We start from the raw sequence: 15,658 nt of genomic DNA, 5'->3' as shown, positions 1-15,658 counted from the left end.
TTTCACTTAGATCACATTCCATTTGCTAAGATCAGTATCTTTCCCCTCTGGACTTGCCCAAAATCCAGCCAGAAAAAGCCTGCCTGGAGTCCTTTAAAATCTCTGACTCCCAGTCCCTGGGTGCTGGCGCCATTTTGGGGCTCAGCCCATCTGGTCTCCAGATGACCTAATAAATTTATAATCCCTTACCACTTTGGCCTGATGCATTTCTCCTTCGGCGACCCTAATATTTGGTGCCGAAAACCCAGGGGGTTCCACGGAGAAGGGGAGCCATCACCCCGGCTGCAGTCACCCAGAGTTTGCTACTCAGAGAGCAGTAGGCAGCGGCTGCTCGACCTGGGCTTACCTCCAAATCCTACTCGGGTGACATGATCGCCAGCCTCGATTAGGCCTCCCTCCCTTCTAGCCCTCCCGAACCAGCGGAGGAGGATTCGGGATGGGGAACCCTCCTTCCCATTGCTGATCCCCCCTTCCCTGCACTCAACACCAGCTCATTTCATCTCTGGTAAATAACAATTAGATCACCCTTTGGATTTCTGATTTGCTGTTTTCCGTCTCAGGCAAAGGTCCCACAGTCTTCCTCACCTCGGGGACGCCCGCCACACGGATCAGACTGTCTTCCTCTCTCTCTGGAGCCTGAGTAGCCGGTGGGGACGCCCTCCTGGCTTCCCAGGTCTCCCTTTGTGGCTTACATCCTCTTCCTAATTACACCATGGGGAATTGTTTTTCTGTCCCCGCTCCTCCCAAAAAACACTTCTCTGGGATGTCTCCTCTGTAATCTTCACACACTCGGCCTTTCCACGGAGGTCTCACCAAAGCACCTTATCTTCTATTGTAATACTGCCTGGCCACAATATAAATCAGACAGTGACTCACTGGCCCGAGAATGGAACTTTCGATTTTAAGTCTCTGGGACTTAGACAATTTCTGTCACCGCAATGGGAAATGGTCAGAGATCCCCTACACTCCGCAATCATCCTTCTCTCTGTCAAACTTGCTCTACTTATCAAGTCCTACTTCTCCACTCAAAGCCCCCTTCTGCTGGACCTTTCCACCCTGAGGCTTCTGATCCTTCCTTCTCTGACCCGTCAGGTCGCTCAAACCCTCCCTTGAACCCTTCCCATCACCTGCTTCTCTGTTCCCCTATGGGTCCTCCCGAACCCACTTCATGTCCCTCCTCCGAATGCCCCGCTGTCTTCGGACTCCATCTCTTTGTCCACCTCCTTAGCCTTCTTACCGAGCCCCCTTCTGACTCATTCCAAGGCAACCCAGCCTCCAGCTCCCATCCTACCCTCCCAAGAGGTAGCCTGAGTATTGTCTGAGTACACATTTTCCATGTCCAACCTCGCACAGATTGAGAGATGTCTTGGGGTCTTTTTCCACTGACCTGACCACCTTTAATAAGGAATTTGGGTACCTGACCCCACCCTATGACCTGACCTGGCACAACATCTACGTCATCCTGTCCTTTCTAACCCCAGAGGAGGAGGAGCACCCCTGGCTAGCAGCTCAGGACTATGCCGATGCCCTCCATAGACAGAACGCGGCGGCAAACCACGGTGGTGCTGATGCGGTCCCCTAAACTGACCCGAGATGGAACTATCAGGTCAATTCTCCAGGGCGCCGGCTACGTATCCATGATCACCTGTTTCATTGCCAGACTCAAAAAGGCTGCCTATAAGGCAGTCAACTATGACAAACTTAACAAGATCACTCAAGGTTCTGACAAAAACCCAGCTCTCTTCCTCTCCCGTCTCACAGAGGCCTTGCAGAAATTACCACCTTAGACCCCACCTTCCCAGAGGGAACCCTTCTTCTGAACACCCATTTTATATCGCAATCAGCCCCTGACATACACCACAAACCTTGAAAAATAGACACAGATCCACAAACCCCTCAAAGAGACCTCGTAACCTGGCCTTTAAAGTCAAAACAAAGGCAAGATCAGGCCAAGACTGAGGCCAGAAGGAGGCCTTTCAGCTCCTAGCCACTACTCTCACAACCCCAAACGAAGTGCTGGTCCTCCAACCAAGGGAGGGGCTAAGCCTCCTCCGGCCAATGTTTCAAATTCGACACAGGGCCAAGTCCTGCCCAAACCTGAGACCCTCACCTGGGCCCCGTCCAAGGTGTGGAAAGGAAGGCCACTGCAGATCAGACTACAGTCTGGCCTCTCCAGGTCAGACCTCAGCCAGTCCAGCAAAGCCGCCCTCTGGATCTCCTGGGAATGGACACCAAAGACTGAAGCTGCCCAGGCCCTGATAGGGCCTCACAGACTTACATCACTAGGACAGAGTCTCAGGTAATGATTGTGGTGGCAGGTAAGCTGATCTCCTTTTTAATTGACACCGGGGCCACTTATTCTGCCCTCCCCAAATTCACTGGGACCCTTGTCCTCTCCTCAGTCTCGGTTATGGGGATTGGCAGATTAGTCTCACAGCCATTAACCACCTCACCTGTACACTGCATCTTACTAAATACCCGCTTTATCCCCTCTTTTCTCATTCTATCCCAGTGCCCAACAGGGCTACCATGCATCCCCCCCATAAAGCCCAGTTGTCCCAAACCACAGTCACCTACCTCATTCCACTCTCACCCCACAAAGTTGAACCATTATCTTAGGCCATAAATGCCTTATCTCCTCCATGACTATCCCCTCCTCTAGACAAAATGTAGTTTCCTTTCTTGGGCTCACTGGGTACTTTCTCATCTGGGTTCCCAACTTTGGTCTTCTCGCAAGGACGCTCTATGATGCGTGAGGAAAGGACCCCACACTGAGCCTTTAGATCCCAAGGCCAGCATTCTCATCCCCTTTAATGCTCTAAAAAACTGCTCTCACCTCAGAGCCTTCTCATCCCCCCTTTCCAAAGAACAACTTTCTTTACTGTAAAACTGCAAACACTTACTTAACAGTCTTGCTACTATCAGAAGCTGAACTCATTATCACCCGAACCTTAGCATGTTATCTCTAAGGAAAATGTGGCAGTTTTAAACCCAAGTAGCTGGCGGCCTGGAAACTACAGTCCTAGAACAGGCTGTGGTGCCTGCTTGTCCCCCATCCCCGCCCCGCCTTTTCTCCAGCCTCATATGCCTATACATAATTTTCCAAAGTCTTTGGTAACTTAAAAGCTTTGAAGCATTGCTGGGTTAAATGACATACATCTAAATATAGCAAGTTTTAAGTTCACCTGATTTTACCTTTTGTTAAAGAAAATCCATAAAGTAGATTTGGAACTGTTAATGTAATGTGCTTTGTTAAAGGTGTGTTTCTTCAAAGTGAGTGTGTTCATAAATGTCAATCTAAGAAATGCTGGTTGTTTACTTTTTGGTTATCATTGGAGAATTAAGGTTTCTAAGAGTTAAGAATTATAATTAAATTGGAAAGAAATTGTATGGGTTTGGTAATAGAAGGCATGAGGCATAGATACGCATTATAAAGGAAAAAGAAAGTACGTTAAAATTGTAAGAAAGTTTGCGAAAGTTGTAAAAAGGCTTATAAAAATTATAGAAGGTTTGTAGGGAGAAATGTTAAAGGGAAGTAATATAAATGACACAGGCCAGTAAGCCAGGACAAGCAGAATAGGGAAACTGAGATAATTAAACAGCAGTTTGCATCCATCTAGAAAATCTAGATGCCAAGCAATCTGCAATCATCTAGTAAATCCTATCTTCCCTAAACCAAGGACAGTTAAGACATTTATGGTTTGACCCTAGCCGTTTTGGCTCAGTGGATACAGCATCAGCCTGCAGACCGAGGGGTCCTGGGTTCGATTCCAGTCAAGAGCATGTACTTTGTTTGTAGGCTCAATCCTGGGCCACAAGTCGGGGCCATGCAGGAGGCAACCAATGGATATCTCTCTCTCACATCAATGTTTCCCTCTCTAAAAATCAATGGGAATATATCCTCTGGTGAGGATTAACAACAACAAAAAAAAGAGTAAATAATTTGCATTTTTCCTCCCCAACCACAGGGTTAATAGCTTAAATCAACCTATTCAGGGAGACAGATAGTAGAAATCCAATTAGTGCCATTTGCCAACCACACCCAAGTACAAATAAAGTTAAGAGAATAAACCTTATTTTGGTATATTAAAACAGTTTAATAAATTATGAATTTTTCTCCCTACCTTATCCCTTTAGAATTTGGCAATTCTTAATGAGTGAATCATGGCAATACGTTTCTTTGCATGAATTCAATAAGACCACTTTCCAATTGTTGTTTTATTAACCAAGTTTTTGACTGGAATGTCATGCCTGAAAAAAATGTGCCTGGATTCAGGGCACCACAAGAAAGCACTCTCAAAACTGATTGAAGCCAGTCAAAAGCCACTTGCAAGAAAAAGCCTGGTACCTTGCTTGATCACGTGGTTCATAACAGTCTTTTCAGTCTGGCCCAGTCAGGGATGCTGCCCAAAAATTAACAGAAAGAGCCGCAAAGATTAGAGAACATTAATCAAATTCATGGGACTACTGGCTAAAGAATATAAATTAGACCACTTTTGAACCTTCACTAACCAGTCTCTCAGGGAAATCATGTTGTTACAACCCCTCACTCCAACCATGAGGAATCTATACAGTGTTCCAGCCAACTACAATCAAAGTCCATCTGCTTATGATCTCAATGACCACCCTCAGCAGGAAGTACGGAAGAAATGACCTCTGACCCTATTCCATAAAATCAAAAGGCTGGAATAGGTCTGATCAAATAATTGAATTGACACCCCTGTCCCGTGAAACTGACCTTTAGATCATTTCACAACCAACATTCCCTTTCACTTAGACCACATTCCATTTGCTAAGACCAGTACCTTCCCCTTTGGACTTGCTCAGACTCCGCTGAGAAAAAGCCTGCCTAGAGTCCTTTAAAATCTCTGACTCCCTGTCCCTGGGTGCTGGTGCCATTTTGGGGCTCAGCACATCTGGTCTCCAGATGAGATGACCTAATCTATAATAATAAAAGCTAATTAGACCAGACAGCCGAACGTCCTTCCGGACAAAGCTGCGAGGGCCAAGGGTAGGCAGGGTAGGCAGCCACAGCGGCCAGCAGCAGCAGCAGCAGCAACGGCGGGGTGATGGGGGCGGCACCTTCCCCTAATTGGCCCAGTCGCCTCCAGCAGAGAGAGGCCAGAGTGCAGCTTAGGACATCCTAAGCCGCCAGTAGGACATCCCCTGAGGGCTCCCGGACTGTGAGAGGGGGCAGGCTGGGCCGAGGGACCCCCTCCAGTGCACGAATTTTCGTGCACCAGGCCTCTAGTAAATTTATAATCCCTTACCACTTTGACCTCATGCGTTCCTCCTTCAGTGACCCTAACACAAATTGTACCTTTCCCTTCCCCTCTGCTGGAAGCTTTAACGATTAATAGAATCAAAATAGTAAAACAACAGTGTACATAGCAACTATTAATGTTCCTATAATGTTTTATCAAATTGAGTTTAAAATAAAGGCAAATGGTAATACATTTTAAAATTCATTTTTAAAATACACATCAAACAGACGGAAAAAAACAAGGGCTAACACAGGTTTTGTTTTAGGTTTTTTCCCAAGGCACATCCAGAACCAAAGACACTGGATGCATACTATAGCTGGGATGGCAAACAGAAAAAAGGTGAAGAAGGATAAGAGATAATAAATATTACAACCCAACCCTAACTGGTTTGGCTCAATGGATAGAGCACCTGCCTGCGAAATGCTCTATCGATTCCGGTCAAGGGCATGTACCTTGGTTGCGGGCACATCCCCAGTTGGAGGTGTGCAGGAGGCAGCTGATCGATGCTTCTCTCTCATCGTTGTTTCTAACTCTCTATCCCTCCTTCCTCTCTATAAAAAAATAAATAAAATGTATTAAAAAAATATTACAACCCAGTAAATAAGATATCAGTTCTTCTTTCTAGAACTTTCTGAACATCCCAACCATAATTCCACCTGTAAGGTTCTATTTAAAAAAATCCAAGATGTACAAAAGTGGTTATCATAGTTTTATAATAGTAAAAAACAGGAACAAAAGGAGTTCCAGTCAGGATGACAGCGTAAGAATTAAGAAAAACAAAATCTAGAATAATCTAAATGTCTGGCTAAAAAGGAATGTTTAAATTGTAATACATACTATGATGTGTTATGCAGCCCTATGTTTCGTTTTCTTTCATGACATGGGGAAATGATCACAATACAATATTAAAGTATACTAAAGATAAAAAAAATAAGCATAGCCCTAGCCAGTTTGGCTCAGTAGATAGAGCATCAGCCTGCAGACTGAAGGGTCCCAGGATCGATTCCGGTCAAAGGAACATGCCCAGGTTGCAGGCTTGATCCCCAGTGGGGGTTGTGCAGGAGGCAGCCAATCAATGATTCCCTCTCATCATTGATGTTTCTCTCTCTCTCTCCCTCATCTTTCCCCTCTGAAATCAATAAAAATATATTTTTAAAAAATAAGCACAGCACATGCACATAAGTATAAAAAGCACAGAAAAACATACACTCCAAAAAGTTGAAAGAAAATATAACCAAACTTTAACACTGGTTATGACTTGGTGACATGATTTTACTTTATACATTTTATTAAATCTATAATAATAAAAGCGTAATGTGCTAATTAGACTGGACAAAGCCAGGGCTGAGAGGGAAGCCCGGGTCCCAGCAGCCGGGGGAAGGCCTACTCTTGCACAAATTTCGTGCATAGGGCCTCTAGTATCATATAATGATCATATATTAACTCCTATAATCAGAAAAAATTTTTGAATGCGGAAAAATTAACTTAGATGTGTTCTTTTTTTTGTTAATCCTCACCAGAGGATATTTTTTCCATTGTTTTTACAAGGTGGAAAATAGAGATGCTGGCCAGTGAAATGGGGAACTCAGAAAAAGCATCAATTCTATTGATGAGAGCTCCAGAGTTGTAAAACCACGAAAGTGAATCATATGTCAGAAATTGCTGGAACTGCCCCCAGGACATTCAGGGAGCCTGTTTTCTCTCACTTGAGTTTGCTCTCTATTCTTTAACCTTTTTCTAAATTACATTGCAGAGGTAACTACTCACCTCTAAAAATAATGTTTTTCTAGAAACAGCTTTCTGACCCTAAGATTTTACCCAGTAGCCAATTTAAAAACTGATCAACCAAATGATCAGGGCTATCCCAAAACTCTGGCTACCTTGCATATTAAACAGGGAAAACAAAATATTTGTCTATTAATTCCAATATGATATTATACTACATACTAACATATAGTTGGGATTACTTTTATCAGACGACCCAGCATCTCAATGTAATAAGGAGCTCAAATTCACCCACATACAATACTTTGTGAGGCCTATAAAGACAGCTTGTGAGCAGTACAGAAATTAAACCATATTTTCTCTTAAACCATATTTACATCTCTGATGGGCAAGAGGATACAGACTCAAATTCAAATCAAGCAATCATTATTTGTTAAAAACTGTACTAAAGCTACATATGGGAGAAGTTAGAAATTTTAAAAATTTAAATGTTGAAATGAACTCCATTATATACCCTAAATATCACAATTCTCTGTGCTTAAGAACTCTCTGAATTCTATCCTGAGATTTTAAAAAATTCAAATTAACGGTCAAGCAATTACAGTTACAAATTTTTTATATATTCCTTCTACTGATCCAATAAAGTGACCATACATTGTCCCATCTATAAATAGCTATTTATAAGAGAAAGGTATAGTGAAAACCACTTCTGAAATTCTTAACATAAAACATTTTTACAGGCCCTAGCCAGTTCTGCTCAGTGGATAGAGTGCTGTCCTGCAGATTGAAGGGTTCTGGGTTCGATTCTAGTCAGGGGCACATGCCTCGGTTGCAGGCTCTATCCCCGGTCCCAGGCAGGGTGTGTGTGTGGAGGGTGACCAGTAGATGTGTCTCTCTCACATCAATGTTTCTGTCTGCCCCCCACTCTCTTCCACTGTCTTTAAAAATCAATAGAAAAATATCCTTGGGTGAGGATTAACAAAAATAATTTTTTTTTTACAGGATAACAAAAAGCTTAAAGACACTCTTTCAGAGGACACACTATTCAAGAGGAAGAGACTAGAGCAAGCTTAAAACAACAACAGTCCTAGCCAGTTTGGCTCAGTGGATAGAGCATCAGCCTACAGACCAAAGGGTCCCAGGTTCAATTCCGGCCCAGGGCCCTGGTCGGGACTCACGTAGGAGGCAATTAGTGGATGTGTTTCTCTCACATCGATGTTTCTCTCTGTGTTTCCCTCTCTCTTCCACTCTCCCTAAAAATCAATGGAAAAATATTCTCGGGTGAGGATTAGCAACAACAAAAAAGAAGACAACAAAATGTTTTCTTTCCATAGAGAAGAATGGGAATGTATAGAGAAAACAAGGTCAGCATGACTAGGAAGCCTGTGCAAGGTCTCACTGCATAGATCACATATAGATTAGAGAATGTCAAATCTTCATTTATTCAGATTCTACAAATGACAACTTTACAAGTGATACTATTAAAACTGTGGGGATGCATCAGTTCTCAACCTCTCATTTAGCTTCAGTGACTTACCCAGAGTCACACAGCAGAGGTGGGATTCAAACCCATGTCCTCTCTCACTTCTCCTTTCCTGAAAAGGATATTGCTAATAAGTCCTCAGGGGACTAAGTAACTGGCAGAAGAGTTCTGAGGATATAGAAAACATAAAAAAGCCCCTTCTTCCAAGAGCGCCAGAGTAGTAGAAATACTCTGAATTACATATGATAATATAATTATATACCAATATCATTAGCCAACATAAATGTCACAAATGACTTCTGTGGTAATCTGGAGAAAGTTCAAGTTCAAAGAAAAGGAGAACTAATTCTCTCAACCTTCTATCACATTGATATTAAAGTAACTCTTCAAGGTCATCAAGAATGTTCTTAGCTCCATGTCACTGCAGCACAGGACTCTATTAAAGGTCCACCTGGGGGTTGCGGCCACTCATCTAGAAATTCCCAGTTACTACGACCCTATTTTCCTATGGCTTAGGCATTACTTTCTTTCCTCAGTGACCCCTTTTTTCCTTAGCAGTATTTGATCGTATTCTAGGAATTACCTTAGGGAACACTTGCTAAAACATCATGGGATCGCAGAAAGAATACATCTTAGATAAATGATTCAAGTTATGGCACTACTACTGAGAATGGATAAATTACTCAGTCTCTCTGTGGCTTCAGTTTCTCTAACTATAAAATCAGAGTGTTAACTGAAACTATTCATTTTAAAGGGTCGTTGCAAGGATCAAATGAGAATTTGTAAGAGTGCTTTATAAACTGTAAAATGCTCTGGGCCAATTCAACTCTAAGCCCTTAGATTTGAAATGTATCTTCAACCCTCAGCCAAGTTCTCTGTAGACTGCTTTAGAGTGTTTGTATTCCCCTGGGGCTCAGCTATCACTCTTGGGCATAAAAGAGAAAGGGAAGAAAGAAGTCTCTGTTCTAAATCTTGGTCTCTCACCTGAAAACTTCCTATCCTTCCCTGGCTGTTCCTTGCTCCTGTACAATCCCAAACATTCTCTCAAGGTCCAGGAGTAAACATTTATTATAAGTAGCTAAAATAAAGGAAAATTTTTCAATTGAATCATCTTTGTTTACAGTCAATATCATAACCCAAAGTGTCATAGTCAGAGAATGTCTTCTAAATTTCTACTCAAGAGTATTCAGTAGTCAAAAAAAGAAAATTACATATGCATTTCATAAAATAAAAAAAAATGAAAGAGTACTTAGTAGAAATACTCTGAATTACAAGATTTAAACTCAAGGTCTATTTTTCATAAGGTAAAAACAGAAAAATTCAACAGATTATATAAAAATTCCATACTACTACAAATCACAGTGTATATAAATTGCTCATAAATGTTAAGAAAGCACTTTTCAACAGCTGTATTACAAAGTACTAGTGTCTTCTGAAATTGTGAGGTACATCACAAGTAATGTTACAAGTTTATGCCTGACTTACATCATTCAGATAAATTAGAGTAGAATCTATTCTCAGTATCATTCTCATTCACTTGCTTGCCTACATGACTTTTTGCGCAGAAGGAATTATGGCTACTGCTCTCCCAACTCATGTAACTTACATCCTCTCTCAACCATGCTGCAGCCTAGAAACTTGAATAAACACCAAAGATTTCAAAATGTCAAACAAGTCAATTTCTTCCACATTACCTTTGCTAAGAGTAACAAAGCAAAAAATACATACTATGTTAAATTAACTTGTTTTTTAAAAAGTATATTGTGAGCTAAAACAAGATAGCAGCCAGACCACTGATCTCTAGGTCTGGGGCATATACCATGAAGACGCTTACTGAATCCCTAACTTGATTTAAAGAACCTTTATTAGCTGTCAAATTTTGAAAAGTGCTGCACCTGTTACACTCCTCAATGAGTGCGGTCAAGTAAAAACCAGCTTCATCCTGTATTTTTACAAAGCTGAGACTCACATCAATGCTTTTGACCTAAGTTTAAAAAAGGAAATGAAAAGTCAATATGAAAATAAGCAACAGAAGGTAACTTTCCCCAGAACAAATGCATTGAAGTTTAAAATGTTATAAACAAAATATAAACACTACTATACACCTAAAAATTTTAGCTTAGAAAAAATAAACACTTTTCCAAAGAGTTTAATTTAATTTTAAAAGCAATACACATTTATAGTTTTAAAATTCAAACACAAAAAAGGTTTAAAAAAATAATAAGACTGCAAAAGTAAAAGGTACTCTCCTTTCCTCAGAGGCAACTTCTAGGTATTGCAAGTATATGCATGCTATATATACTAGTTAAATTACTATTAAAATCACTACACTTCAAATCACTACAATGTTTTAAATATGACTTATTTTGTATTTAGACTGGTTGCTCTAATTATGTAGAGCTTGGGTTAACTACTTAAAGCCATGGTTCAGCACAATATTTACTAGTATAATGGTGAAAATTAGAAACTACATTAATGTCCATAATTTTTTTAAAAAACCACTTTATTCAAAATATAAAATAGGGCCAGTTAAAATCAAGTTTAAAAAGTTTCTAAGGCCATGGTATAAAACTCATTAAGTTAAACAAACAAGAAATTAGGTTACAAATCTATGTGAATATTATATCTCATTTACACCAAAGATGAATTTTTTAAAAATAAAACACTGGAAAAAAATATGTGGAGAGATGACTTTTGAATGAATGGATTATATTTCGTTGTTGTTGGCTTTATATATTACTATCCTTTGTAGCTTTTCAATAACAAACATGTCTTTTGTTTAAAATGGTGGGGGAAGGACTATTAGAAATGTGTAGCCAATTTAAATTTAAATAGAACAAAACGATTCATGAAAGTAGTGCTACTAGCATATTCAGATAGCTAAAACAGGTAGATTTATTTAACACAACTTCCATGATTCTGTAAGTCAAAAAGACTAGTCAATACTGCTGTAATATAAGGTACGTGAGCATTGTGTCAAGGGAAAATTGGGCTTGAATCCCGACAGTACTAGTAGCTTTACCTTGGGCAACTTATCTAAAGACCCAGAGTCTGTTTCCTCCAGTGTAAATTAGGGAGAACAATATCTGACTTGGAGGGTTGATATGTCAGGTAAACTTAATATAAAGGAAATAAAGGGACTGGCATATATATTCCATAAACAGTAAATGCCATTATTATTGATATTCAGACAGGTAATTGTTTTTTAATGTCAGACTCAAATAATTTTCAGCCCTCTTTCAGAATGGCTTTCAAAGTGCCAAACTGTTCTTTACCTAACTGCAGTGTCTGATACGTGCCCAACTATGGAACCAAACATTCAAATGGAACAGTACATTCAAGAGGAATACAGACATATTCACCAAGTTCATTCATTCAACCAACATTCATTGAGTACCTACTATGCAGTGAAAAGACAAGACATGTCCCATTTTCAGAGTTTAATTTCTAGTGTGGGAGACTGAATATAAAAAAAAAAAGGAAATTCCAAATAGTGACAAATATTATGCAGAAAACAAGAGAAGTCAATGCAATGCAATCTCCTTGAAGAGGCAACATCTGAACTAAGAGCTGAATTATATCATGGAATTAGCAAGATCTGGGATAAGAGTAGTGAAGCCATAGGGTACAAGCAAGTGCAAATGCCCCAGGGCAGGAGCATGCCTGGCAAGTTCCTGGAACAAAGGAAGAAACGGATGTGGCCAGGCTCCATCACACTGATCTCGTGCCAAACAGGTAGTGCCTGGCAAGCTTCAGTGAGGAGTTTGGATTTTATTTTGAATATGATGGGGGGCTTTCAACAAAGGGGCAACAAAATCTGATCTACATTTTAGGATCTCCTAGACCTAGACTGTAGTCAGGGGAACGAACCATAAAAAGGCAAAGTGGAAGCAGGGAGACCAGCAGGTTACTGCAGAAGGCCAGGTCAGAGATGGTGATAGTTGGCAAAGGTGGTGGCAGTAAAGGTGGGAAGAAGTGGATAAATCTAGAATATATATTGAACACTATAACTTAAGGCAAATCAAAGAAAAAGAATCAATCAGATAATGAGTAGTTAGCATCTGGGACTGATTTTACTTACCCAAGAGATACAGAATGAAAATAGAGGTTTAAAGGTTTTAGGTAAATTACTAATGGAAACCAAAAGGGTCATCAGCATATTTAGGGTACTTCACAATATGTACTTATCCCTTGAAGCTGAGGTGAAGAGGCCATTTCCTTCTCTTTTGGCACCACCCATAAAGCACACATCCAAGATTCAATGTCAATAAAGCATACTTAGTATGATTCATAAAGTAAATCTTTCAGGACCTTACTGCTGCAGGTCTGGACAGCTGGTCAGCATTGGGAACATACTGTGACTATGAAATAGAACTAAACCTCCACTTGAATCAAATCACTAAAACAGCAAACACTTTTGAAACTTCCATATTGTCAACTCAAGTTATTCTGTGCTTGCTCTTCCGACAGTTAAACTAGAAAGGCCTTACTTTGCCACACAACGCATACTAATTTCTTAAATCTTATATCATAAATATTTGGGAGGAAATCTTTTAAAACCCGCATTTTTATTGTTATGGTCTGGCAAACATACAGTGAATAGTCCTTAAAAGTTAAGGTCCAAAAGTCCACATCTGAAAAAGCACTTGACAGCTTTTCTTGTAAACCATTCTTGTATAACATATATGAATTCCACCCAGGCTGGGTAGCTCAGTTGGTTAGAGCATTGCCCTGATATGCCAAGGATGTGGGTTCGATTCCCAGTCAGGGCACATAGAAGAATCAGACACAAATCGAAGTTTCTCTCTCTCTCTCTCTCTATCTCTAAAATCAACAAATAAATTTTTTAAAATATATGTATAAATGCCAAAAAGAAGTCTGAAAGGATACAAACCACAGCTAACATTGGTGATGGCAGGAATATTGATGACTTTTTTCTTTCTTTTTTGTTTATATGCCTCAATCAACATTTTCCCCAATTATTACAAATTATTTTGTGTAAGCAAAAATATTCAGTTATGCATTAGCATAAAAGGTTAAAAAAGAACTGCAAGAAAACAACTAATTCAACAGGATTCCAACTGTGGTGTTAAGAAAAAGATTTCAACCCTGGCCATTGTGGCTCAGCTGGTTGAGCAATCTCCAGAGCAGCGGTTTTCGGACCTCGGGGACCATCTGTTGCCCACGCTGCTGCAGAGCACCAAAGGTCATGGGTTCGATTCCTGGTCAGGGCACATGCCCAGGTTGTGGGTTTGGTCCCCGTCCTGGATCTCCACGTTTTTCTCTTCCTCCTTCGCCCGCTCCCGCTCGCTCCCTCTCCCTTCCTCTCTCCCTCTCTACAATCAATTTTTTTTAAAAAGAACGAAAAAAGATCTCAACTGCCCTCGCAGGAGGAAGAAATTTGTTAAGAAGAGGTCCACACAAGAAGGTCCCCCGCAAGGTAGTCGTCTAAATTCGTAAGCACTCTTCCCGGATTTGATAAGGGACACGCAATTAGCACATACTTCTGTTTTCTTTCTTATTGTTTACCAAAGAAACCCCTCCAATTAATGAATTGGGGGGGGGGGTTGTTCTTTTTAAAAACCAAGTTAGGACAAAACGGAGGTTTGGTCTTCAGGTCTCCTTGGTGTCTTGGGGGGCTGGCTGCAGGCTACGCTGGAGGAATCTGCGTGGCCAGCCACCGAAGTGGAACGCACGCTTTCAGCCGCCTCCACAGAAACGGGCAGCCAGACGCTTCCTCAGCCTAAGGGTTCTCAAGACCAAACCAGCTGAGACAGTCACTGCCCTCCTCCAAGTTCCTGCAGGCAGAGCTGCCAACGACTTCTGACAATAACACCCCAAAACTGGACGGTCTCCCTTCAACGCCACACACAGGTTAATATGTGCGTAAAGCTCACCCGACTCTCTTGAATGCAAACCCAAGGTATTAAGGCCACAGCTTCGATTTTGCCAACTAGGACAACCAGAAACATCCTATGGACTCTCGCCGGCTAACCAACATCATCTGGGCTAAAATCTTCACACAGACACAGCCGCTTTGGAAAACTTTGGCTTTTAACGGCAACATGGGACTTCAGGTGCTCCTGCCATCAGTTTATCGCGCACAACCTGTGCTACCTCTTGACTGTCTGCTCTGGTTCCACTTATTGAACAAACAGGAAAAAAAGGGGGGGAATCCTTTAAATTCGCAACACAATGCAGGATAAAACGCTCCCGCTTTCTAGATGGCAGCCTTCCTGTCTCATCAATCCCAACAAAGGACGCATCTTGGTGCCTGCCTTAAACCTGGCAAGGGCTGAAAACCAGAGGTAAATGCTACAGTGTGAATTTCAGGATTTGTGGGTCTCTCCTACCAGCTACGTAACGACTCCCTCCCTCTCTTCTTTTACTCCATCATACGCCTCCACCCGAGTTAACTGTCTCGCCCTAAAAATAAAACCACCCGGGGCCATCGTCCACTGTCCTGCCATAGCCCCGACTATGGTTTCCTGCAGAAAAGCCAAATTGCAGGCTCTCTGCCTCGCTCCTCGCGGGGGGGAGCCGGGCTCGACAGCAGCGGGGTTCTCCCGGGCAGACTCGCCAGCCCGGCCGGGAACCACCGAGCCCGAGCAGCCGTCCCGCTGTGTCGTCGCCACCGCAGCCCGCGAGAGCCGGAGGACCCCCCAGGAAAAACCGGGGTGAGGAGAAGGTGGGCCGCCGCAGGGGAGACACTCACCCGCCCAGAAAACAACCGACGGGGCGGGGAGGATGGGGGCCGGGAGCTCGGCTCGGCAGAAAAGACCCCTGGGGCTTCCGGAACGCGGCGGCGGCGGCTCCCTGGCCTCGGGCTTTCTTCCCTCCTCTGTTTTGGTGCGACTGCCCCACGTCACTATTAACACGAGACCCCGGATCTGCCCGCTTCCGCGGGCGGCGGCGCAACAGATTGCAGCGGCCCAAGACCCCGGCGGCGGGGCTGCGGAGCGTGCGCGAACGCCGCGCCTGCGCAGTGCGTCGGCGGAGGCGGGACGGGCGCGGGCGTCGCGATATTCCGGGGCCGGATTGCGGCGGTTGCAGTTCCGGTTGACTGGGGCGAGGCCTCGCGGATGTTAAACTGCCCCCACGTAGCCTCTGGTTTGTCCGGGATGGACTGTTTCCTCTGCTGGGCGTCCCCGTTTGCCCAAACGGATGGCTGTCCCCGACTGGAGTC

The 15,658-nt window shown here is 42.6% G+C and overlaps 1 protein-coding gene across 1 annotated transcript in view; it reads right to left on the bottom strand.

Annotated features, from left to right (window-relative positions):
* The window catches only part of SMIM14 (small integral membrane protein 14), a 57,812-nt gene extending 42,398 nt beyond the window's left edge, over positions 1 to 15,414 (bottom strand). The window contains exon 1 of the mRNA XM_006088497.3: positions 15,188 to 15,414. The gene's annotated coding sequence lies outside the window, so the exon portion shown is untranslated. The remainder of the gene's footprint in view (positions 1 to 15,187) is intronic.
* Between the last annotated feature and the right edge of the window lie 244 nt (positions 15,415 to 15,658).

The sequence above is a fragment of the Myotis lucifugus genome, unplaced genomic scaffold (genome assembly GCF_000147115.1).
Source record: "Myotis lucifugus unplaced genomic scaffold, Myoluc2.0 scaffold_48, whole genome shotgun sequence".
NCBI lineage: Eukaryota > Metazoa > Chordata > Mammalia > Chiroptera > Vespertilionidae > Myotis > Myotis lucifugus.
This window is presented reverse-complemented; position numbering and strand designations above follow the sequence as displayed.